Raw genomic sequence first — 24,747 nt, 5'->3', positions numbered from 1 at the left:
AAAGAGAAGGAAACTGGGACACAAAAAAACAATTTGAACCAGAAAGAAGAAATAAACATTCAACCAGGAAAGAATGAAGAAACAAGAATTCAAAGAAATGAGGAGAGGCTTAGGAGAATGGGGGAAAAGAACAAGAAACACAAATGGTATGTACAAAATAGACAGGGGGAGGTTTAGAATAGTATAGGAAATAGAGAAGTCAAAGAACTTATATATACAGCCCATGGACATGAACTAAAGGAGGGGAATGCAGTGGGAAGTGGATGCAGGGTAGAGGGAAATAAAGGGGTAAAAATGGGACAATTGTAATAGCATAATCAATAAAATATATTTAAAAAAATTATTCAGAGAGGGAAAGAGAAAGTGAGGTACAGCTGGAACAAATTGGCATGAGATGAGAATTGTTGAAACTGAAAAATGAGTGCATAGTAGTTCATTATATTATTCCTTCACTTTGCAATATTTGATACTTTTTCATGATTAAAAAAAATTAGATATTCTCCTTTCTGATAATCTCTAATTCTTAGATCTCTAACCTCTCCCTACACCTAAGAGAATTAAGTGTGCTCAGGACTGCTCTCCTATCATTCAAATAAATTAAAAATTCATTTATTGCCAAATTTTACCCTCTAATTTGGCCTAAACTTTTGAGAACTAAGATTGTGTCTTATTCATTTTTCTATGCTTTGTATTTCTGCCACCAACCACAGAGTCAAGGTACTCAATTGGTAGCTCTCTAGCTCCAATTCACCAAAGTGCTCTTAATAAAGAGGTTGACTCTATCATATTGAATCAAATTTCCAATTAGGTAGTTTTCTTTATATAAATGTATTCTGAAGGAGCCAAAGGAGTCCTACACTCAGGCAATAAAACTGTCAAAACAAACCAGGAACCCAGCAGGGAGGGGCAGGGTCAGCAGTACTGGAATTGTTTTATAGTTCACTATGTACTTCTCAGGTAAATATTTCACTGTGACCTTTGCAAAGTCCTTCTGTCCTGCCCCACCCCCTCCCCTTTCTCAAAGAGGGCCCTTGTGGCTGATTGGGCACAAAATCATACTGAGAGTTTGGCACCCGTTGCTGACAGAGGCTCCTCATGTACACTGTATACCAGTGAAAAGCCACAGACTGAGTAGTCAAGCTTGGACCAGGTTATTGCTGTCTAAGCAGAATCTTACAAAGAAGTTCCTAGAATCGTCTCTCAACCAATGGGCTGAGATCTGCCCCATCCAATGAGGATGCTTTGAAACTATATCCTCATTTGAATCTTTACTGACCAATCACAGCAGCTCCATAATGACCAATCAGGACAGTGCTATTTGAAGCAAAATGAAGAAATAAGCATCTTCTTTTCATTCTGAAGAACAGAATGAAGAAACACAATTCAAAAAAAAAAATGAGGAGAGGGCTGAGAAACCTCTGGGACAACTTTAAACACTCCAACATCTGAATCACAAGGGTGCCAGAAAGAGAAGAGGAAAAGCAACAAATTTAAAACTTATTTGAATGAATAACAAAGGAAAACTTCCCCAATCTGGTGAAGGAAATAGATTTCCAGGAAGCCCAGAGAGTCTGAAAGAAATTGGACCCAAGGAAGCAGACACCAAGACACATCATAATTAAGTTACCCAAGGTTAAAGATAAGGATAGAATCTTCAAAGCAGCAAGAAAAAAGGAGAGAGTTATCTACGAAGGAGTTCCCATAACACTATCAGCTGATTTTTCAAAAGAAAACTTACAGATGAGAAGGGACTGTAAAGAAGTATTCGAAGTCATGAAAGGCAAGGACCTCCATCCAAGATTACTTTACCCAGCAAAGCTATCATTTAGAATGGAAGGACAGATAAAGCACTTCCCAGATAAGGTCAAGTTAAAGGAGTTTATCATCATCAAGCCCTTATTATATTAAATGTTAAAGGGACTTATCTAAGAAGTAGAAAAAGATTAAAAACTATAAACAGTACAATGACAACAAACTCACAACTATCAATAACTGAACCTAAAAAGCAAAAACAAAAAGTAAGCAAACAACTAGAACAGGAATAGAATCACAGAAATGGAGATCATATGGAGGGTTAGCAGTGGGAAGGGGGAGGGGAAGAATGGGGGGGAAAGGTACAGGGAATAAGAAGCATACTACATAGGCACACAGTAGACAGGGGGACGTTAAGAATAGTATAGGAAATGGAGAAGCCAAAGAACTTATATGTAGAACCCATGGACATGAACTAGTGGAGGTGGAATGCTGGAGGGTGGTGGGGTGCAGAGAGCGGGGGGATAAAGGGGAGAAAAATGGGAGAAAAAAAAGACAGTGCTATTTGGACCAATCAGACTGTGAAAATTTGGATCCTTTTTTCTCATAAAAATGGACCCGATCAGGAACCAGGGCAGGTGCTTTGTCTATTAAAGTTAGCCTCCACCCACAACCCCTATTTTCTGGCCTCCCCTTTGTCTCCTCTGGTTTTCACTTGAGGGTGCTTTCCCTATTTGCAGCTGTTGACTTGAATAAAGTTTCTCCATTAACTGCACCCCAGGTTGGGGGACTCCTGTTGGCATTAAATTGGTGGCAGTAAACTTTTGTTGACAACCTCAAAGAAGTACCATAATCCATGTGAAAGTGCTTTTTAAAAAGTGGAAAGGAGTATAAAGTTTAAAGTATAATACCTTTTTTTCCAAAGCATCAAAGCATCTTAGAATTCATCATTTTAGCTATTAGAAGAATTGACTTCAGATGAAATTGTTTAGTAGGCAAAACCTGTTTTGTAGTTACATATGCATATATATACATACATATATGTGTGTACATGTACGTATCTTCTTTCCTTTCACTATAAACAAACACATTTAAACCTATTATATGCACTAGGCACTAGTGACACAGAGTGAGGGTCACCCAGGTGCCCAGGACCAATCCTCACAGGCCACCTACTCCTTGACTATTTTTAAGTCTTTACATACCCTCCATCCCCTCCCCCTAAATGCTCTTACTCATGCTGTTCAATGTTGTGATTGATTAATTGATTAAGTTATTTATATGCATATATACCTGTACTTTGCCATGTATAATGTGCACCCATGTTTTTGGCCCAAACTTTCAGGGAAAAAGCCTTTTTTTTTGTTTTTTAACTCATTTTTAATTTATTTATATTTAGATACTTGATTTTTGTATCATAAAGGAATTTTACCATTTATTTTTTAACATATTATGGTACAAGAAATTTTCTGTAACAAATAATTACAAGACACAAAAGCAGATACAAAGTACAAGAAATTTTATGTACTGGCAACAAATTAATACTACCCACGTATAATGCACATCTTTATTTTTCCCTCAATAACTTGGGGCGGAAAAGTGAGCATTATACATGGCCAAATATGGTACATGTTATCTTTTTAATTAAGAATTTTACAAATAGCCCTGACTGGTGTGGCTCAGTGGAGCAAGTGAGAAAAGTCATCTGGTTCAATTCCCAGTCAGGGCACCTGCCTGGGTTCCCAGCCAGGCCCCCAGTTGGGGACATGGGACAGGCAACCAATTGATATTTCTCTCTCTCATTCTCCCTCCTTTTCCCTCTCTCTAAAAATAAACAAATAAAATATTTTTAAAAATAATTTTACAAATAAACTCTTAATTGGAGGTTCCTAATTCTGGGGATATTTCTATTTTACAAATGTGTTCTTGGAGAGCACGTAATTACGGACAAGTGGTCTCTGAGTTCCTGTGGCAGTTGGGAAGAAGGAAATTTTAGGAGGCCCTATCAAGGCTGCGTCCTCCAAGCTATTCATGAGGTTTTAAGTCAGACCATTTTAGACGGCGTTAAATGGGGAGCTGTTATAAGGGGGGATGTCTCTGAATAATGCATTAAATTATGCACTGGCTTTATATGGCTTTCTGTATTTGTGTTATATTTAACAATATAACAGTTAAAATAAATACCTTTCAACTTGTTTACTACTCACAAGGAAAAGTGGCCGCAGGTGCGGGCCACTGGGAGTGAGCTGGGGCGTCCAGTCAGCGGCGACTACCGGTCCGCTGGCTACGGCCTCAAAGGAACCATCCAGTTTGCCAGAGGGCAAAACAATCAATAACGATGACAGTAATGATAATAACAATTACAGTAATAACAAGTCTGAGAGACTCGCATCTCCAAATAGTAGTAAGTATTACGAAGCGCGTCCCCGCGGAGATTACGCGCAGAGAGCGGCACCCGCAGCGGCTGCCGCGGCTCTCGTGGAGCCCCTGGCGGCCCCCTTCCTGGCGGGGTCTACTCCATGGGGCGGGGCGGGAGGGGCGGGACCCCGAGCGGGCGGCCGTGGGTGGGGAGAGGCGGCTGGGAGGGCTCGCTGGAGGCTGGGCGGGGCACGGTCGGGCCTCTCAGCGCCTCTCGCACCGCTCTCGCAGCCGTGTCCCGCGCCACCGCAGCCGCCGCCGGAGTTCCGGCGGCAGGCGCGGTCCGCAGGCCAAGTCAGCAGCCAGAGGAGGAGCAGCGGGCACTGAGGTAAGGGCTGGGACTCTCGTGGCGCGGCCTGGAGCCCAAGCACTCCCGGCCTAGTCGGAGGGTTGTAGTGAGGCCGGGCGGGGGGGTACGGGGGGCGGTACGCTGAGGCCCAGGCAGGCGGGGCCCGAGCCTGGGGGCGGGGACCGGCCTGTCCAGCGGGACGGCCGGATCGGCTTTGCGCTGGTTCGGCTAGCGCAGCCGTGGAAGTCGAGTTTTGAGGCGGTGCGGGCGCCCCTGCACGCCCAGCTCGGTCCCGGGCCGTGGCAGCCCGGGAGGTGTGGAAATCTGTTGCCCCGTGGGCGTCTACAGAGGAGGGAAGGCGGGGGACGGCCTGCTCCCTCCCACTTGCGGGTTCCTAGGCCAGTTCGCCCGCGCAGCCCTCGGGAACTTGTTAACCGGAAAGCTTGGCACAGAAACAAATGCCAACGTTTTGGAAGAACTGAGAGTCACGTCGTTAGGCGTTGAGGCTTTATTTTCCTTCCCCGCCCCCTGCCCAACCTCGGCCCGACTTGGCCAAAGAAGGATGTGTCACCAGCTCCGGGCTTTGGGCGGGATCCCTGGCCTTGCTGGGAGCGGGAGTACCTGAAACAAAGGTAAACAGAGCCCGAGCAGACCACAGCCCAGCCTAGTCCCGCAGCCGACCCTGTGCGGGGCTCTCACTTCCTCCCGGACCCCGGCGTCGCCTCCGGGGGGGCTTTCTCCTGGGAGAGCTCCCGATGGAAACCAGCTGCATCTGAACTCTGTTGTGCTCACATTATTCTCAATCCTCAGACTCTGCTAAAGCTTAAGGAAATTTTATCCAGTTTTCGTGGTCAGCAAATGTAAGGGAGGATAAATTGCCCTTTGTAAATTATAAGGTATTTTCTTATTAGGAAACTGTCTCAAAGCACGAAATAAAAATTCTTAACACGTAAGCAAAAAAGCCTGATTTGTGGTGCTGTGCAAAGCTGGAAGTGTTCCTCCTCAAATCATATTTGTACAAAAAACAGCCATCAGACCTTCGGTGCCAGGCATTTTTCTTTGTTCTTCATTAGTTTCAGGCCTCAGTTTCTTGTAAACAGCACCCAGTGCTGAGACCCTAAGAATTGCCATACTAGGTCAGAGCATGTGCATCCAGCCTAGTAGGCAGCAGGCTCGTGCTGTAGTAAAACTGTTTTCTTTCTTGGTGATGCCATTGAAAATGATCTCATTTTCATTTTTTTAAGTTGTACCCATGGCTTTCAGTGAAAGCCTTTTAAAAACCCATAGATCACTGCTAATTTATATATACAATTTATTCAGATTTATTGTATCCAAATGGCTCTCCTATCCTCTCTGGCAGACAACTAACTTACAACATGAGATACATGTGGGGAGAATTTGGATCTTTTATAGGTCTGGGAGCTCAGAAATTGAGGACAGGGGAAATAAAAGTTAAGGTTTTTAAAAACACAAAACTTTATAGGACTAACCTGGTTGTTGTGTTCAAAAGTAGCTTTATCCATTAACAACCTGAACATTAAGCAGTTAAAGGTTTATTTGTATTCATAAGTATTTGCATATTTGAAAATGCAGCTTAACATTCTGGAGTGTGAAGGGGCTATCAGACTTTATCCAAGGATGAGTTAATTTGGCCTTGATGTTTAGCTGAAACCAGCTGCCCTAAGAGAATGAAAGTTTTGTTTCAGCAAGAAGAGAATAAAGGAGATAGTAATTTCGGAGTATGAGGTGCTTGAGGGGCACCTGTTCAAGCTAGAACTCTGCCTTTAACCTCTTCACAGTCTCCTCATAACCTCCAGCAAACAGCCCCCATGGTTGTGGTCCCTGCCACCTTTCAGTGTGCAGCTAAAGTTATGTGTACTTCCTCTCTCAAATTTCTTGACATCTGCCCCCTCTCACCGCCACCTCAAGTAGAAATAAATGGTCACCCTTTGGGGCATTATCATTCTCTCTAAATTAGAGGTTTTTTTCTAGTACTATTGACATTTAGAGCAGATAGTTCTTTGCTGTGGGGGGTTATCCTGTGAATTATAGGGTATTTAGCAGCATTCTTGACAACTACTTAATGGAAACCACTATTACTTCCCACCCTGTCGCCACCCCAATTGTGACAGTCAAGCAGTCACACAACCCACACAGTTGTGACAGCCAAAAATGCCTGCAGACATTGCCAGGAGTCTCCTGGGAGGGCCCAGATCTCCCTCACCAGTGAACCACTTTTCCAAATAGACTGCAGCCTTAACACCAGTGACACTGCATTGTCCTCATTTGCTTATGTGTTGATTTCATCTATTATGCTAAGCTTGAAGGCAGGAGTAGTCTTATTCATTTATTTGACAAATATCTGAGGTAGGGCCTACTTTGCCAGCCAGACACTATATAGGTCTGGGAATCCGGTGGTAAAAACAACTGATACGATTTTTGCACTCCTGGACATTACAGTCTGAAGAGTGAGAGAAGCATATATTTATAATGCTATAGTTACCACATTATAATGGCGATCAATTCTGGGAGAAGTACAGGATGCTCTGAGTACATAAAACAGGGGTCCTGACTAGCTTTGGAAGCTAGGACATTTCCTTGGGAAATGAACTTCAAGATGAGTTGGACTCTGAGGGATAAATAGAAGTTACAAGATGAAGCTTAGAGGAACAACATTCCCAAAGAAGAAACAGAACCTTTCTGGGAACTCAGAGGCCAGTGTGGCTAGAGCATAGAGATTGATAGGGGCAGGATGATATAAAATGAAGCTGGGAAAGTAAGTGAAGGCAATTTCAAGGTGCAGTTCTCAGTTCATTCAGCCTGCTCATTAGAATCACAAGAGTAACTTCAAACAATACTAGTCCTAGGCCATCCTCCCAGCCCATTAAATCAGAATGTCTGCAGTGGTGCTGCTCCCTTTCCTCCCCAGCTGCAATTTTCCTCACACCTTCCAAAGGGATAGCCAGTGTAGTTTCCAATAATTTACTGTAACAAACAGCTGGGACTCATTTGGTAGCAGAGGAGAGGGAGAGAAGTATGTGGATATAGGAGATATATTTCGGAGGCATATATCTAGACACTTTATGTGTACATTCAAGCAAATGCATATTCTTTCCTCCTGTTGTTTACACAAATGGTGGCATACTGTACACACTATTCTGTTCTTTGTTTTGTTCTCTGACCAATGTCTTGGAAGTCTTTCCATTTCAATATATAGTTTACTTATTCTTTTGAATGACTGTGTAATATTCCATTGTATGGAAATTGTTTCTAGTAATTAACTATAACAAACAGTACTATGCTTATACCAGTTCATGGGTGTGAATATGTTTGTAAAATGGTCCTAGAACTGGAATTGTTGAGTCAAATGTGTATACACACATATTTGTAAATATTTGTGTTTGTAAAAACATCACTGTGGTCCTACTGGGAAAAAAAAAGGTTTAAAAGGAAATAACAGTGAATGTGGGAGACAAATGACCCTAATTAAGGTCACTGTGTGCTACAGAATGAATTATGCCTCCCCAAAGTTGATATTTTGAAGCTCTAACCTCTAGTGTAACTATATTTAGAGATAGTCTTTAGAAGGTGGTTAAGGTTAAATGAGGTCATCAGGATGAGGCCCTAATCTGATCAAATTGGTGGCCTTCTGTGAAGAGGAGGGAGGAAAGGCCATGTGAACACACAGTGAGAAGCCAAGAAGAAAATTCTCACTAGAAACTGACCCTGCTGGACAGTGATCTGGAAATCCTATAAATTTCTGTTGTGTAAGCCACCCAGTCTATGGTATTTTGTCATAGCAGCCTCAGCCAGCAAATACATTGTGGAAAAGAAGGAGAGAAAAGATGGTAGCTGGGATCAAGGTGGTAGCAGAGGAGACGGAGAAAAGTAGGTAGATACAGATGTGGCACAAGCAGTGAGAGGGAGAAATTAAGTGTGTAGAATGACTCCCTGAGTTCTGGCTTCCCCAGCCAGGTGAAGGATAGAGTTGTTAACTAGATAGAGAGCACTGGAAGGATAAATAGTATTAAGGTGGGTTTAAATCATATTTCACTTTGGGACTGGTGAGACCTTCAAGTGAAAATGTCTCATAAGCATCTGATAATTCAAATTCAAAGCCCAGAGGAATACGTTGAAGCAGGGACACCACTTTTTAGGTGTAAATTGAAAGGTGTGGATGGAATTACCAAGAGCAACGATTGTAAACCTGTAGTTGACAGCTGAATCTGGTTTACAGATGTATTTTGTTTTTCCAATACAGTGGGTTTTGTTGTTGTTTAATTTTGAGTTAGTTCCCATGAAAATCCAGATTTGGGTTTGTTTTTTTTTTAATGAGAGGATGTGGCTCTACTGAGCAGGCTTTCCCATATGGCAACAATTGATTGGTGCTAAGTCACAGCTGATCCCAGCTGCTTTCTAGTTCACCAAAGAGCTCACAACTCCCTAAAACTTATGCTTGGCCTGCTTTGCTTATTTACTTCTATGCCTCTGAGGCATTGGAGTGTGTGGTCTCTGCTGTAGGAAAAGAGTGTAAAACAGTGATTCTCATCTTGGCTGCACATTGGAAACATTGGACAATTAAAAATTACTGATGCTGGGGCTCACCCTAGCAATTTCTGTTTCTACTTACTTGGTCCAAATTGTAACCTGGGATTCTAAAAATCTCCTTACCCAGTTCCACTGAGTAGTGGAAATTCTGAACCATTGATGAAGATTAAGAAGAGAATAGCATTCAGGATTTGGGTAGAAGGGTACCATAACCCTAGGAAAGTGGCGGGAAGTAGACAGAGGTTCAGTGGAACAGCCCCATGCTTGCAGTAAAGGCATGCAGACTTAACCCAATATACTTGAAGGTGTTTTAATTAGAGAATGCAGTTTTATATTGCATCTATACTTACTGTTTGTTTTGCATTTATACATATTTGCTGTTCATTTACCACATAGCCTTATGTACACAAATAACAGGTATGCTTTACTTCAAAAGCCATTTCCAGAGTAACTTAAACTGTGCTTGATTTTTGTCTTAGGTGCTTATTTTAGAATCTAATTCCTGTTTAAAATGTGTCATAAAAGTCAAGAAAAGAGAATAAGTATTTAAACAAGATAGGAGTTATCAAGCAAAGGTGTAGACTGCAAATGATATGTTGAATTTAGCAAGATGAAGTGTTTGCCCTCAGCAGGAACCATTTTAGATGGGACGAGGCAGAAACCAGATTGAGATGGGTAAAAAGTAAGAAAATGGAAATGGTAAATATTAGAAAAATCTTTTGAGAAGTTTATCTGAAAAAGGGAATGGTGAGGGAGGGACCGGTATCTAGCTTATCTCTGTGATAGGTGCGCAGGGTGTGTTGGTTACCCAAACACTTCTTACTTTTTAGGGAGGTGATTCAGTGGTGCATGATTACCCCTCTCCCCCATTTCAGAGGGGTCTTGCTTGTATTTGTTTTGGAGACTTCGTGTTTTTCACTAAGGAGATTATTTTGCCAGAACCCTTGAGACTCAGATGTTGGAAATTATGTCCTTAGTCTCTTATCTGGAAAGCCACAGGGCTCCTGAAGGCCAGCAGTGATCTGGGCTCCAGTGACCCTGACATCATCCTCCCATTGGACTGATGAACAAAGACCAGACCATTGGCATGTTGAAAATGGAATACTTGGTTACATGAGGGAATATGTATCTAGCTGTCAGATTTCCAGGAGTATTTTCTGCAGCTGTATTTTTCCTAAATAACTTGATATTGTAGCTTGGTTTTCCAATTGCATGCATGTAAAATTTCTCATACTTTGAAATCTTTTTCATTGACAATGTTTAGAAGGGATAAATAGAAGTTGGAGGAATAGGACCTCATTGAGCTTAAAGAGAAGGTAAACAGAGCACTGAACAAACTAATTTCCAAAAGGTTGTATGAATACTGTCACCTTGAAGACCTTGCGTTAAACTCTGTAGAGTGGGTTGTCATTCAGATGGCCACTACCAGTCTGTCTCTTATGCATGCCTGCCTCCTTGGCAGTTTTAACCTGGCACAGGAGGGCTTAAAGGTCAGTTTTGCATTTCTAAGAGTTGTTTCTAAGAGTTGTGATCTACCAGCAGATCAAAAGCCATAGGGGCTGCAAAATGCCAAGGATTATTAGTGAAGAATGGTGTTTATTTGTCCAGGGCATAAACCCCATTGTTATATCCTTTTTGCAAATAGGGGTATTGTCTTGTGAGGGAATAGCCTTCATAGCTGGCATTGGTTCATCTGTTAGGTGGGTGATGTTTAATTTCTGTATGGATGACTTCGTGACACGAATATCAGACCTTGGTTTTTAAAGGTTTGTACTGGGAGTCTGTGATAAGAAAATATTTTTTATTAAAGATTTTATTTATTTATCTTTAGAGGGGAAGGGAAGGAAAGAGGGAAAGAAACATCAATGTATAGTTAGTTGCCTCTTGTGCGTCCCCTGCTGGGAACTGGCCTGTAATCCAGGCATGTGCCCTGACTGGGAATTGAACCGTGTTCCTTTGGTTCACAGGCCGGCCCTCAATCCACTGAGCTACACCAGCCAGGGCCTATGATAAGAAAATATTTTGTTTAGAAACTCATATGTGCTTGGACAATTGTAGAAATTCCACCATCACAAAAATACTTGGGTGCTTTGCTTGGGTGGTGGTAGATGGAAGGAACAATTCATTGCCAAGGTGATCCAGAGCTCCTTATATTTGTAGAGGAGACAAGATAATTGAGTGGGGAATGGACTTAAAGTCAGTCTTGGATGCAAGGCCTTGATCTGTCAAGTGTGAGATGTGTGATTTATTTGTTTTTATTGAGTTTAAAATTCACATAACATAAAATTAACCATTTTAAATTGTGTAATTCAATGACTCTCAATATAGTCACAGTGTTGTGCAATCAGCATCACCAGCTAAATGCAGAACATTTTTATCACCTCACAAGGAAACCCTGGATCCATAAGCAGTCACTCCCCATTTCTCTCCTCCATATTCCCCTAAACCACCAATCTACAATACTTTCTGTCTCTGTGGGTTTATCTAATTTATATGGAAATTTCATATAAATGGAATCACGCAATTTGTGACATTTTGTGTGTGGCTTCTTTTATTTAGTGTAATATTTACAAGGCTCATTCATGTGTAGCCTGTGTTCTTTTCTTTGGATAATACCATATTTTGCCCTGTATAATGCTAATTTTTTTGCCCAGTTTTTAAAATGTTTTATTAAATACCATATGATCTCACCTATAAGTGGAACCTAACCAGCAAAACAAACAAGCAAAATATAACCAGAGGCATTGAAATGAAGAACAAACAGAGTAACCAGAGGGGAGGGGGAAGGGGATAATGGGGGAAAGAAGGGAAAGGGTCATCAAGGAACATGTATAAAGGACCATGGACAAAGCCAAAGGGGGGAAGGATTGAGGGTGAAAGGTTGGGGGTGGGTGGGGTGGGGGAAAGTGATGGTGGGAAAATGGAGATAACTGTACTTAAACAACAATAAAAAAATAAAGGAAAAGGAAAGATTTTATTTACTTTTAGTGAGAAGGGAAGGGAGGGAAAAAAGGGAGGGAGGAAGAGTGAGAGAGAAATAGAGAAACATCAATCAGTTGCTTCTTGCATACCCCCAACTGGGGACTTGGCCTGCAACCCAGGCATGTGCCCTAACTGGTAATTGAACCAGTGACCCTTTGGTTTGCAGGCAATGGACACTCAGTCCATTTATGCACACCAGCCAGGGCCTTGCCCAAATTTTTAAGGGGGAATAAGGATGTGCTTTATACATAAGGAGTTCTAATTCCATATCTGTATAAATGATTTTAATCTTTTACTTATGCTTATGCATTAAAAGTGTAACTCTAGAAAGCAATAACGATATTCATATGCAAAAAATATACTGGAATACGATAATCAGTTTAGTTTTTAAATATAAATTTAAAATTGAATTAAAAAATTAAAACAAAAGACTTTTTTCCTGAAAGTTTGTATAAAAAATGTGGGTGAGCATTACACACGGCAAAATATGGTATTTGTTCCTTTCTTTGAGTAATAATTCCATTATATGGATAGGTCACATTTGTTTATCCTTTCATCAATTGATCGACATTTCAGTTGATTACATCTTTTGGCAATTGTAAATAGTGTTTCTAAGAGCACTTATGTACAAGTTTTTGCTTGAATACCTATTTCATTTCTTTTGTGTGTATACCTAGGAATGGAAATTGCTCAGTCATTCCATGTTTAATTTTTTGAGGAACCACAAACGTTTCCACAGCAGTGGTACCATTTGCATTTCCACTAGAAATATTCAAAAAACCACTTTCCCTACAATCTCACCAACCCTTGTTATTTTCTAGTTCTTTGTTTATCCTGAGTTATAGACATCCTTGTGGGCATGAAGTAATATTCCATTGTGAATTTAATTTGCATTTCTCTAATGACTGATAGTGTTGTGCCTCTTTTCCTGTGCTTGTTGGTCATTTGTATATCTTCTTTGGAGAAATGCCTATTCAAGACCTTTGCCCATATTTTAGTTGGGCCGCTTGTCTTTTTGTTGTGAGCAGTTGTAAGAATTCTTTATATATTATGAATACTAGGCCCTTATTATCAGATATATGATTTGCAAATATTTTTTCTCATACTGAAGGCTGCCTTTTCACTTTCTTGATAGTGTCCTTTGCACAAAGCTTTTAATTCTGTTAGTATAATTTATATTTTTGTGTTATTGCTTATATTTTTGGTATCATATTTAAGAATCACTGCCAAATCAGAGGTCATATTAGTGTACCACTGTACACTAAGTGTTTACAGCTTTCTTACATTTATGTCTTCGATCCATTTTGAGTTAGTTTGTGTGTGTGAGGTAAGGGTCCAACTCCATCTTTTATATGTGGCTATCCAGTTGTCTCAGCACCATTTGTTGAAAGAAATGTGTGTTTTTATGCAAGTGTCAGTCTCTGCGTTTTCTCTTTTGTGAAATGAAAGTAATAAAAATACTTGCCTCACATAGTTGTGAGATTGGAAGAGAAGATGATTGTGTTATCATTTTGAAAAGTATAAATCACTAAACAAATGTTTGTGATGATTATTGGTTTGCCACAGGTAACTTTCATTTGCAAAAAACACCTATAAGTTAATGTCCTTCAGCAATCACCAGAAGTCTTCCATTGTAGTGCGTAGTGAGTTGTGAGAAAACTAGAGGACCAAGATCCGTGTTGGACCTTTGGGTACAAAGTCACAGGGCCCCACATGCAAGAGGTAATTGTAGAGATTGTACTCATTCAGAAGTAAAAGTATATTTTTTATAGGGCATGTGTTTGCCAAATTCTGTTGCTATTCCTGTCAAATTTGGGGATATTTGTTATAGATGAGTAAGGCATAGTTTTCCAAACTAAAGCGTTTTCAAGCATAATAAGAGAATAAAGGCAGTTCTTTTTATTGGGTCAAGAATTCTCACATTTCACTGTATCAGCTGTTAATAAGCCTCTGGAACTAAGACTGTTTCCTTATTCAGTGGCTGGTGACTTGACTTAGTTCAATTAGCAAATATTTATTATCACTATGTGATGAGCACAGTACTAGATATTAGAGATATACAGTGCCTTGTGATACAGGGCTAAACGCTCTCTCTCTCTCTCCACGCTACCTTCCCTCTAAATCTGTTCCTCTCTACAGTTTGTCTAATGCATTGAGTTTAGTTCCTTTCAGTCTCTCTTCATTTCACACTAATCAGGCCTTTACCTCCCACCAAAGACTTCCACATTGCTAAATCCATTCAGTCATTTCTCGGGTTTTCTTTTTGGCTTACCTATCAGCAGCATTTGCACAGTGGATTATTTCTCTTTGAAATGCTTTCTTAATTTAGCTTCTAGAATACCCCATTCTATGGATTTCCTCCTACCTTACTGAAGGTTCTTACTTAGTCTTTTTGCTAGTTCCTCATCATCTTTCTTAACCTCCAAAGTTAAGAGTGCTGCTTACTCAGCACATCTCTGTTTTTTAGAATCAATCCTATTTCCTTGGCCATTTTACCCAGTCTTCTGACTTTAAATATTATCTATATAGCAACAACTACACACTATTGACTAATATTTTTATCTCCAAATTAGAGCTCTCCTCTGAATCTCATACTCTGATATGTTCAAAATGCCTACTTGGTATCTGCATTTGGATATCTAACAGACATCTCTAAACTGAACTCCTGATTTTCCCCTCCAAAACCCACTTTTCACACAGCTTGTCCCATCTCAGTGATTAGCAGCTCTATTCTTCCAGTAGGCCAGGCCCAAAACCTTAGAATAATCCTTGACTCTCTTCTTTCTCTTTCATCCTGCATTCAGTCTTACCAGCAAACCCTGTTGGCTCTACCTTCAGTGTGTATCTAGAATTGGTTATATCCCTCTACCTCTACTCACTTATATGTGCAATCTAAAAAAAAGAAAATAAAACAACCTCATAGATACAGAGAACAGACAGGTGGTTGCCAGAGGTGGAGGGTGGAAGGTATGCAGAATGGGAGAAGGTGGTCAAAAGGTACAAACTTCCAATTATAAATGGTGTCCAAACCACCATTAATTTGATCTCACCTAGATTATTACCATAGCCCAACTCTGTATCTGCTCTTGTCCTTGCTTTCCTGGAGTCTGTTGTCAACACAGTCCCTAGTAGGACCTGTTAAATTAAGCTGTCAGTTCAGAGGCTTTATACTTACCTACAAGGTGTCCCATAATCAACCCCCACTTTATCTCTCCCACTTCTCCTACTACTCCCTGTGCTTACTTCGTCCGAGTCACAAGAGGTACCTTGTTCTTTCTCCAACATACCAGCTGTATTCCTGCCCCAGGACCTTTGCTTTCCCCTAATACCTACAAAGCTTACTCCCTCACCTTCCTCAGGTCTGTTCTAAGTTCACTTTTGTCAGGTCTCCCTGTATCCCTTCTCTTTCAAACTCTGCTCCCCAGAATTCTCAGTACTCTGAGTGTTTCCTCCCCTTCCCTTCAAGACTGAGCCTTCCGATACCATGAGGACCTTCACAGTAGTTCAGTGAGCCAGAACACCTGGATCTCAGCAGTTCATGGAGCCCTCAGCTTCTGCATAAGAGACAATTTTAATGTTTATCTTGTTTAAGCACTCTTGTTTTTGGTTTTTCTGTTATATACACAACATAAAAACACTTGTCTCATTCATTCATAGAAGTTGTTTATATTGTAGATATCCAGGTTTTATTATAAAAATGGCACACTTTCCTCCAATCTGTTAGCATCCTCTCCCTTTGTAGTAGTTTTTAATTTTGACATCACATTTACCTGTTTGCCTTTATGGCTTTTGAGTTTACTGACTTTTTTAAACTAACTTTTTAATGGATGTCTTTCCTACCCTAAAGATAAAAACATAAAATCTTACATTTTCATATAAAATTTAGGTTTTTAACTCATCTGGAATTTATTTTTGTGAGTAGCGTTAGGGTAGAATCTTGTTCCATTAACTAACCATTTGGAATAATAATTTTTGTAAGTGGCATGTCACATTAGCAGTTACTAAATTCTCATGCTCATAGGTTGGTTTTAGTACTCTGTCTAGTTCCATCAAGAACAACTCAGAGCCCCAGAGTTGTTTCTGTGCCATTAATACACTTTTAATTACTATAGATTTATGATATATTTTGATTCTTGGCAAGGTCTTCTTTTTAAAAAAATTAAATATTAAACAGCTGTAGCACAATATTTGTGAGACATATGTAAGGTGTTACACATAGTAATACAATGAACATTTGTTACCCATTGCTCACTATGAGAAAAATAATGCTCTTACTTACTCTTTGTTTCCCCACCCCAAAGTTGTCTTGATTCTTCTTGCACATTTTCTGTGTGAAATTTTAGAATTAGCTTATAAACTGATATTGGAATCAGTTCTTATAATGGAGGGCAATTATAGTTTTGGTTCAACAACCGCCTTTTGGAAATTAATAAACTAATCATTTAAATGTTTTTCCCATTTAAAAACAACAATTTGAATGATGCGATGTGAACAATGGTTAAGAGATATTGGTTGAATGTTGTCGTGACCTCCAACTTGTCATCAGTTTAGCATCTTTTTTGGTGGTTTTTGACCATTCCTCAGGGAAGAGGAAGAGGCTGTTGGAAGAACCAAAAAAAGGCCAAGGAGAGCAGTTTAAGATGAAATAAGGGAGGTAGTGGGCAAATTCTGGAGCTATATAAGGTAGAGGAGTGTAGATTTTCTTCAGAATGGACTGGTAACCATTAGAACATCTGAAACAGAGCAATTTTTCTAATTTACAGAGTGGGACAAAAGTACGTTTACAGTCGTGAGTACACAAAGTTGTATTATTATTTACTAATTATTGTATTATTTTCTATGCAAACAACAGTAAGCCTACTTTTGCCCCACCTTGTATTTTACTATTGTTATGCTTTTTATTTTATTTTTATTTTTTTTACATTTTATTGATTATGCCATTACATTTGTTCTATTTCCCCCCTTCATTCCCCTCCACCCTGCACACCCTTCCCCCACCATACCCCCCGCTTAGTTCATGAACACATGTCTCAAGTTCTTTAGATTCTATATTTCCCCTACTGTTCTTACCCTCCCCCCTATTTTCTCTCTACTGTCTATGCTACTTATTTTCTGTACCTTCTCCCCCCTTCTCTTTCTCCCACTCCCCTGTTGCTAATCCTCCACGTGATCTTCATTTCTATTGTTCACTCCTGATCTAGCTGTCCTCTTAATTTGCTTTTGTTTTAGGTGTGGTTCTTAATAACTGTTGAGTTTGCTGTCCTTTCACTGTTCATCTTTTTTATCTTCTTTTTGTTAGGTAAGTCCCTTTAACATTTGATATAATAAGGGCTTGGTGATGATGAACTCCTTGAATTTGATCTTATCTGAGAAGCACTTTATCTGTCCTTCCATTTTAAATGAAAGCTTAGCTAGATAGAGCAATCTTGGTTGTAGGTCTTTAGTTTTCATGACTTGGAATACTTCTTTCCAGCCCCTTCTTGCCTGTAAGGTCTCTTTTGAGACATTAGCTGACAGTCTGATGGGAACTCCTTTGTAGGTGACTGTCCCCTTATCTCTTGCTGTTTCTAGGATTCTCTCCTTCATTTTAATCTTGGCTCATGTAATGATGATGTGCCTTGGTGTGTTCCTTCTTGGGTCCAACTTCTCTGGGACTCTCTGAGCTTCCTGGATTTCCTAGAAGTCTATTTCCTTTTCCAGAATGGGGAAGTTCTCCTTAATTATTTGGTCAAATAAGTTTTCCACTTGTGACTGTTCCTCTTCCCCTTCTGGTACCCCTATAATTCGGATGTTGGAGTGTTTAAAGATGTCCTGGAGGTTCTTAAGCCTCTCCTCATTTTTTTGAATTCTTGTTTCTTCATATTTTTCTGTTTGGTCATTTTTTCCTTCCTTCTGGTCTGCTCCCTTGATTTGAGTCCCAATTTCCTTTCCATTACTATTGGTTTCCTATGCATCTCCCTTCATTTCAATTAGTTTAGCCTTCATATGTTCCTCTAATTTGTGACTAAAATCCACCAGTTCTGTGAGCATCCTGATCACCAGTGTTTTGAACTGAGTATCCGAAAGTTTGTCTATTGCTTCATTGCTTAGATTTATTGGCTCTGGGGCTCTGAGTTGTTCTTGAGCCATGTTTTGATCTGTTTGTGCCTGTTAGGTATGAGGAGAGGCGCCTTAGGCGTTCACCAGGGCGGGGTTACCCAGGTCACTGGTTTGTGATGCTGTATGTGGGGGCAGGGTCAGAGAGGGAGCAATGGCGGTCCTCTCTGCTCACCCAGTCCACCTCACCGCTTGCCCCTGCCTGTTTATCTGAGTGCAAATGTGCGACCTCAGACAGCCAGCCGGCCTCGCCGCGCCTTTTCATAGCTACCCCACACCTGGGACCCGGACCATTGGCTGCCTGCGCGCCGCCTGGGTCAGGGGATCATTTTTGCCCTACCCGCTTGGCTGCTGGCTTCGCCCCTCTCACCAGTTTAGCTGAGTGGTGCATTGTTTTCGGACTCCATATTGTTCGATTTTCTGGGATTTGGTTGCGTTTATTGTTGTTAAAACTTTGTTGTTTTTAGATTTGGTTGTGCAAGGAAGCAAAGTGTTTCCACCTATACCTCCATCTTGGCGGAAGTCCTTGTTACGCTTTTTATAGAATGACTAGGGTATGTAGAAGCAAGACTGGAAGCAGTTAGACCAGTTTAGAAGGCTATGGCAATAGTGCAGGTGAAAAAATGATAAATTGGGCCAGGATTTTAGCAGTGGAGATAATGAGAAGTTGTGAAAATTGAGAGAGATTTCGGAGACAGGATTATCAGGTCTTACTGAGTTTATTCTGGGTATGGCCTACAAATATGGCAGATTGCTATTTGATTTTCATGTACTTCCAAACACCTATTACCTTGTAAAAAGTTCTGTTGCCTCAGTAAAGGTGCTCTGGGTGTATATGCAGCAGGCTATCAGGTTGTCTGTCTCTACAGTAAGTAATTAATAAGAAAGAAACCCTTGCTGGACCTCTTCTATAGAGTATAAGGATTCCTCAGTCATTCCTGTAGAATGTCAGCTGAATGAAGAACTTTGGGAGTATCTCAGAGTTCTCCTTCTACCCCTCAGGGTACTTGAAGCTGAATGACAATCATGAGTTGGTGAGGCAGGCTTGGTGGGCTCAGTCTCTATACCTGCTTCTGGCTTTTTGGTTTGGACCCTCATCATGTCTCACTTTTTAGCTTCTTGCAGTTGAACCTTCTCAACTCTGGCTTTGTGTCTCATCTCAACATTTTCTTCCCCAACTCCCTCCTCCTCCCCAACACTTTTATTATGGCATTGAATGAAAAATTTTCTGTCAAAATTGTGGTCACAAAGCCCCACTGGAGGTGGTAATTCAGACTTTGGTCCCAAGGGTTGTTTTGTTTAGTTATGTTCTACTCCTGAGCCAGCAGCATCAGAACCTTTTGCCTGAAATTGTCTTATAGACAAATAAATGCTTTATGTGCTCTCCTAGTAAGCAAGCTCAGAAATTCTATGGATCAGTGCACAAATAATGATTTTTATTGTGATAAGACTTCACCTAAGGTATATCAAGGTTGATTAAGTAGAGGGGATTGGTAGGGCCAAGAAATAAGACACCAAAGCTGTACTCAGGTTGGAAACTAAGAAATGGGGAAGCCATGAGTTCTGTGGAGGGGCACATGTGAAGCCTAGAGGAACATATGAAAACTACAAAAATTGTCAGTTCAAGATAACCTGCATTTCCGTCTTACCTGGAGATATTTCCATTGGGCTTTTGCCCTATTCTTCTACCCTAGTTGAATTTTTGGATACTCCACAGCATCTCACAGTTCATACATTAAAAAAATACTGTTAATGTCTGTTTTATGCTGTGAACTGGCTACATGTTGTGGATATGAGGATTAATAAATTGCATTGCCTTTCTGATTCATCTCTGCCTCTCCTTCCCTGACCCATCACAACTGCTACCTGAATCTTATCACTCCCCTTCCTGAGAAACTACAGCAGTTCTATAAATTCTTAATAAATGTTTTGTGGTGAATAAATGGAAATTATTTCTTTCTTATGTTCAGAGAATCTTTGTACATAATCTTTGTATTTATGTTTTCTCCAAATCAGATCTCATGTTTCACCCTTGTTAATTTTTTTCTTGCCCTGATATTTGTAGCTTTTCTACATTTAGAGTTTTCTGCACTATCCATTTCTCTCCTATCAATTTAATCTCTCAGGTCACTTATCCTAAATATATATATTAGCTTTATGCTCAGCCTTTTGTCATGTTGTATATAAAATTTTATTACTAGATATGATATCATTTGTGAGTATGCTTTTAATTGTGTCCCAGTCAGTTTTATTTTTGGCAAGCTCATTGTGTTAATTATGTTTATAAAGTTTGGTGATACTCTTATAGTCTGAAGTTCAGATAGGTAGCATTAACATTATTTATTGGTTTTTAAGAGTGTAACTTTAAATTTTACTGCATTAATTTTATCTGTTATGATTTTCTTTTATATAGCTATTTTTTTGTGTCACAATGTCATTATTCACTAATGAATTTGATAGGTTTTCAAACTTTCTGAAAAACAAAATTGGGGTTAAAAAGCTTTCTGTTCTTTCTGCCCAGGTCACTACAATGGCTTCAATGTTCTATAGATTTCCTATCTCCTTATTTCTTTTCTTCCTTCTATCCTTCCTTCCATTTTTATTTCTGTCCTTTCTTTTTCTTATGCCTACTAAGATTTTGAGACAGTTCTTTTTTTTAGGAGTTGAGACTTCTGGGATTATGGCAGGGACTCTGGTATTGAGTTAGCCCACCTTCTCTAGCATTAATACAGACATGGTATAGGACAGAGGGGTTTTGATGTTACCTGGGCTCAAGTCAGTTTTGCCACTTATGTGTGTAAAAATGTCCCTTAGCCACAGTTTCTTTATCTGTGAAATGGAGATAACACTAACGTCAATGTTAGCATGAGAACTAAATTAATAATGCATTTAAGTGCTCAGCATATAAGCACTTTAAAAATGTTGGTGTAATAATATTATTCTTCCCTTTGAGAGTCCACCACAGTAGGGATTCCAGCACTTCACTCGTACACCTTCCCCCCACCCCATGTAAGGAATATAAGCCCAAGCTAAGAGGCCTCAAAGAGGAAGCATGCCTAGTTCCCCCTGTCTCCTTCTCCCTCGTTAGCTGTTGATGATGGTAGCATGTTGATGATGGTAGCATGATGATGTTGGTCTCATACCTGACTCCCTTGACCTTGTCAGTGGAGGCCTATAGTGGGTGGTGTTACTTTGAACTCACCAATAAATTTTTGGTAAATGTAACTCCTTCAGATGTATGGTTGTTCTTGGATGTTCTAAAGGGTTTGGGTACAGTCATGGGAAAAAGTGGCTGAGACAGGGTAGAAAACAAGATCAACATATTTATCATAGTGGAGAAAAGGCCAAGAAACTAAGAGGCCAGGATATCAGACAGATTGATTATCTATTTTGATATTGAAATCACTAACAGTTGTAACAGAAATAGTGTCAAAGTGACAGTCAGCCAAAAGCGACAGTCATCAAGAAATGAAAGAGACTGACCTTGGAGAGACTTAAGTACTGCAGTAAGGATAGTGGGTGGTACAGTCTGATGATATGTGACTCAAAGCAAGGATTTTTGGAGAAGGCAGAGGGAGAATGGACTGGAAGTAGCAACAAGGAGCAGGAAGGCACCTCCCAGGCCTCATGTTTGAGGGGCAGGGAAGAGAAGAAGGGTCATCGTCTGAGAGGGCTGCATGGAAAGCAGCATCCTAAGGCAAGAACCCAGTTGCCACTGAAGTACAAAGCTTAAAGGAAGTTGAAGAAAACTTCAGAAAAGAGGTCCAGGATATGGAAATTTTGCTGATATCAACCCATGAGCCCCACAGGGCTCAATGGAAGTATTTCTATGTATTTTCCTTTCCCTTCCCTTCCCTTCCCTTCCCTTCCCTTCCCTTCCCTTCCCTTCCCTTCCCTTCCCCTTCCCTTCCCATTCCCTTCCCATTCCCTTCCCATTCCCTTCCCATTCCCTTCCCATTCCCTTCCCATTCCCTTCCCTTCCCTTCCTCTTCCCTTCCCTTCCTTCCCTTCCCCTTCCCTTCCCTTCCCTTCCCTTCCCTTCCCTTCCCTTCCCTTCCCTTCCCATTCCCTTCCCATTCCCTTCCCATTCCCTTCCCATTTCGTCCTGTGGTGATCTTACCTAGTCTCAAGGCTTTAAAAATCACTCAAATTTATGTCAGCCCAAATGTCTCCCCTAAAGTCCAGACTCAATTCTCCAACATCATTCTGCCCATGTTTACCGGAATGTCTAATAGGTATGTCAAAAGTAACATTAAAAACTGAATCATTGACTTCCCTTACCACCATCACTTCCTTGGCCACCAACAAATCTGTTCATCCTACTTTCATTTCACATCAATTCTCTTCTTCCAGTTGTTCAAACAAACAAACAAACAAAACCTTAGATTCATCCTTGATTCCCTCTTTTTCACAAAATCCACGCATTTGTCCCACCAGCTCTTGTTTCAAAATGTATCTGGAATCTAACTACTTTTCACCCTTCCCTCATTACTTCCTGATCCAAACCAGCATCATCTTTTGCCTGTATTATTCCAGGCCAATTTGGTCTCCCTGCTTCCACTCTTGTTCCCTATAGTTTATTCTCATCAGAGCAACCAAAATAATCTTGTTAAAAATAATTCATATCGTGTCATATTTCTCTGTTCAGAATTCTTCAATAGCTTTCCATCTCAAACTCTAGTTACACTGCCATTCTCTCTCTCTTGCTAAAACATTCAGGACATGCTTCTACCTCAGAGCCTTTACACTGGTGTTTCTTCCATCTCCTCCCCCTGCCACCCCAACGTTCCCCACACACGGACTTTATCCCCCATGATACTATCTGATTGAAGACACCAGGCTAATTATCTTACAGAATGATCCGTATCATGAATTTCTCCGTTTCCTCAAGGTGGTGTTTAACTTCTCTATTGCTTGTTTCTTGTATAATCTGACATTGGCTCTAAAAGATTGATTAAAGCTAAGTATTTTTGGTAAGAATACTACATAAGTGATACTTCAGTCTTCATATTGCATCATATCAAGAGGTATTCTATATATTATCTAATTGTCTTACCATCAGTGATGCTAAGTTTTTAACCAAGGTGTTAAGGTGGTGACTTTCAGATCCCTCCATTGTAAATTTACATTTTTACCTTTGTGGTTAGCAAATAATCTGAAGGGTGAATGATATTTTTTTTAATCCTGTGATTTTAGGACTATTTTTTTATCTGTGGAACTCTGTTTATTCAAATAAAATATTTTTGGAGATCTAATATATAAAACAGATCAAAGCAGAGCTATTCTGGTCACAGTGGGAAATGCCTAGTATTGGCAGCTTCCAAAGGAACTCTGACAAGCACAGTTTGTAACTCACAGAGCCAGGCCAAAGGACAGAGGCCCAGAGAGGATACATTAAGTCTTCAAGGCCACCTAGCATCTCACAAGAAACATGTGGTGCACTTTCTGTTAGAACACAATTTGGGGCTGGCTGCCACTTCCTTGTAAACCTGTGCTTGTGGATTATCACTAAGTGACACTTGGTTTTTCCCTGGCGGTCCACCCACTCTTTTTAGTTGTCTGAGTGCTCTCTTTGACATTCTCATTCTATCTGTTCTGCAGATGTGAAGATTTGAAATTACTTCATCTTTAGTATGTGTTGGGTTGCAGTCTTTTTTGGAAATTCCTCTTCATCTACAAAGAATTCCAGATTCAGACATTATTCATCTTATGTCTGGAACACTAAAATCTCAAGAGCTTCCACATGTCTTACCTCTTGCTACCTTTAGAATATTGAATGCTGCCACAGCTAATGTCAGTTTTATTACTTGCTTGCTGCTTGCTTCCTTTCTGCACCTTAGTTATCATACAGTCTAATGTGCCTTAGTAGAGAATTGAATAAGTATTCAATTGAAATAAGTAGAGAATTGAATTGAAATTTGGCATATCCACACAGTGTATATGAGAAATATGATGTGGATTTTTATTTTCATGGAGAGCAGAAAGGGTAATAAATTCTAGTTAAATCTCACTTTTGTTTAAAAAATATAAAATAAACATTCACAAAAATTCCCTCGTCTATGTTATGTATATTTAAAGACAAAAAAGACATTTACAAAATGTTCACATTGATCCTATCTGTAGGTGTGATCTTTGATTCTCTCTATTTTTCTCTCATCAGGCATGTCTTCTATAGTCATTACTTTTATATAGAGATTAAAAAATAAACAACTTTGATCTATCAAATCCAAGCTGTGTTGAAGGCAATTCTGGGCCCCTCCCCAGCTTTCTGGCATCCATGCCATCCTTTGGGATTTTTGTCTTGTTCCCTTATTGTCTCGTTCAAGTTAAGTTTTCCTTTGACCCATGCTGTATTTATTTTACCCCAGGTTCCTGGTCATTTTCTAGAATTGCCTGGTTGGCTCTGCAGAGGCTCTGCTCACTTGTACCAAAAGGATGTAAAAATTATTTCTGAAAGCAACCGTCACTAGAATGTGATTTCTTTTAGGCCCAGGAGGAGGATAGATACCTATTGTATGAACTGATCTTTTTTGTGTCATTTCTTTTATCCCATAAGTTCCTTACCACACAAGCCTTGCTTGTTTACTATTAATGCCCTTAACATTTTAGGTAATTGATTACAAATAAATGAATAAAGTCTTTTTTAAAATCTATCATTTACT

General features: G+C 40.1%; 1 protein-coding gene and 1 long non-coding RNA gene across 7 annotated transcripts in view; one reads left to right on the top strand and one right to left on the bottom strand.

Moving 5' to 3' along the window:
* Positions 1-4,254, bottom strand: part of LOC119048266 (uncharacterized) — a 389,482-nt gene extending 385,228 nt beyond the window's left edge. For all 6 annotated transcript variants that reach the window (XR_008392351.1, XR_008392353.1, XR_008392352.1 and 3 more), the window contains exon 1: positions 3,960-4,254. This is a non-coding gene — a long non-coding RNA (uncharacterized LOC119048266). The remainder of the gene's footprint in view (positions 1-3,959) is intronic.
* An 88-nt stretch (positions 4,255-4,342) lies between these two features.
* The window catches only part of PPP2R3A (protein phosphatase 2 regulatory subunit B''alpha), a 163,097-nt gene continuing 142,692 nt past the window's right edge, over positions 4,343-24,747 (top strand). Inside the window, exon 1 of the mRNA XM_037143845.2 lies at positions 4,343-4,498. The gene's annotated coding sequence lies outside the window, so the exon portion shown is untranslated. The remainder of the gene's footprint in view (positions 4,499-24,747) is intronic.

This window comes from Artibeus jamaicensis, unplaced genomic scaffold (genome assembly GCF_021234435.1).
Source record: "Artibeus jamaicensis isolate MK-2021 breed Jamaican fruit bat unplaced genomic scaffold, CSHL_Jam_final contig_519, whole genome shotgun sequence".
Taxonomy (NCBI): Eukaryota; Metazoa; Chordata; class Mammalia; order Chiroptera; family Phyllostomidae; genus Artibeus; species Artibeus jamaicensis.
This window is presented reverse-complemented; position numbering and strand designations above follow the sequence as displayed.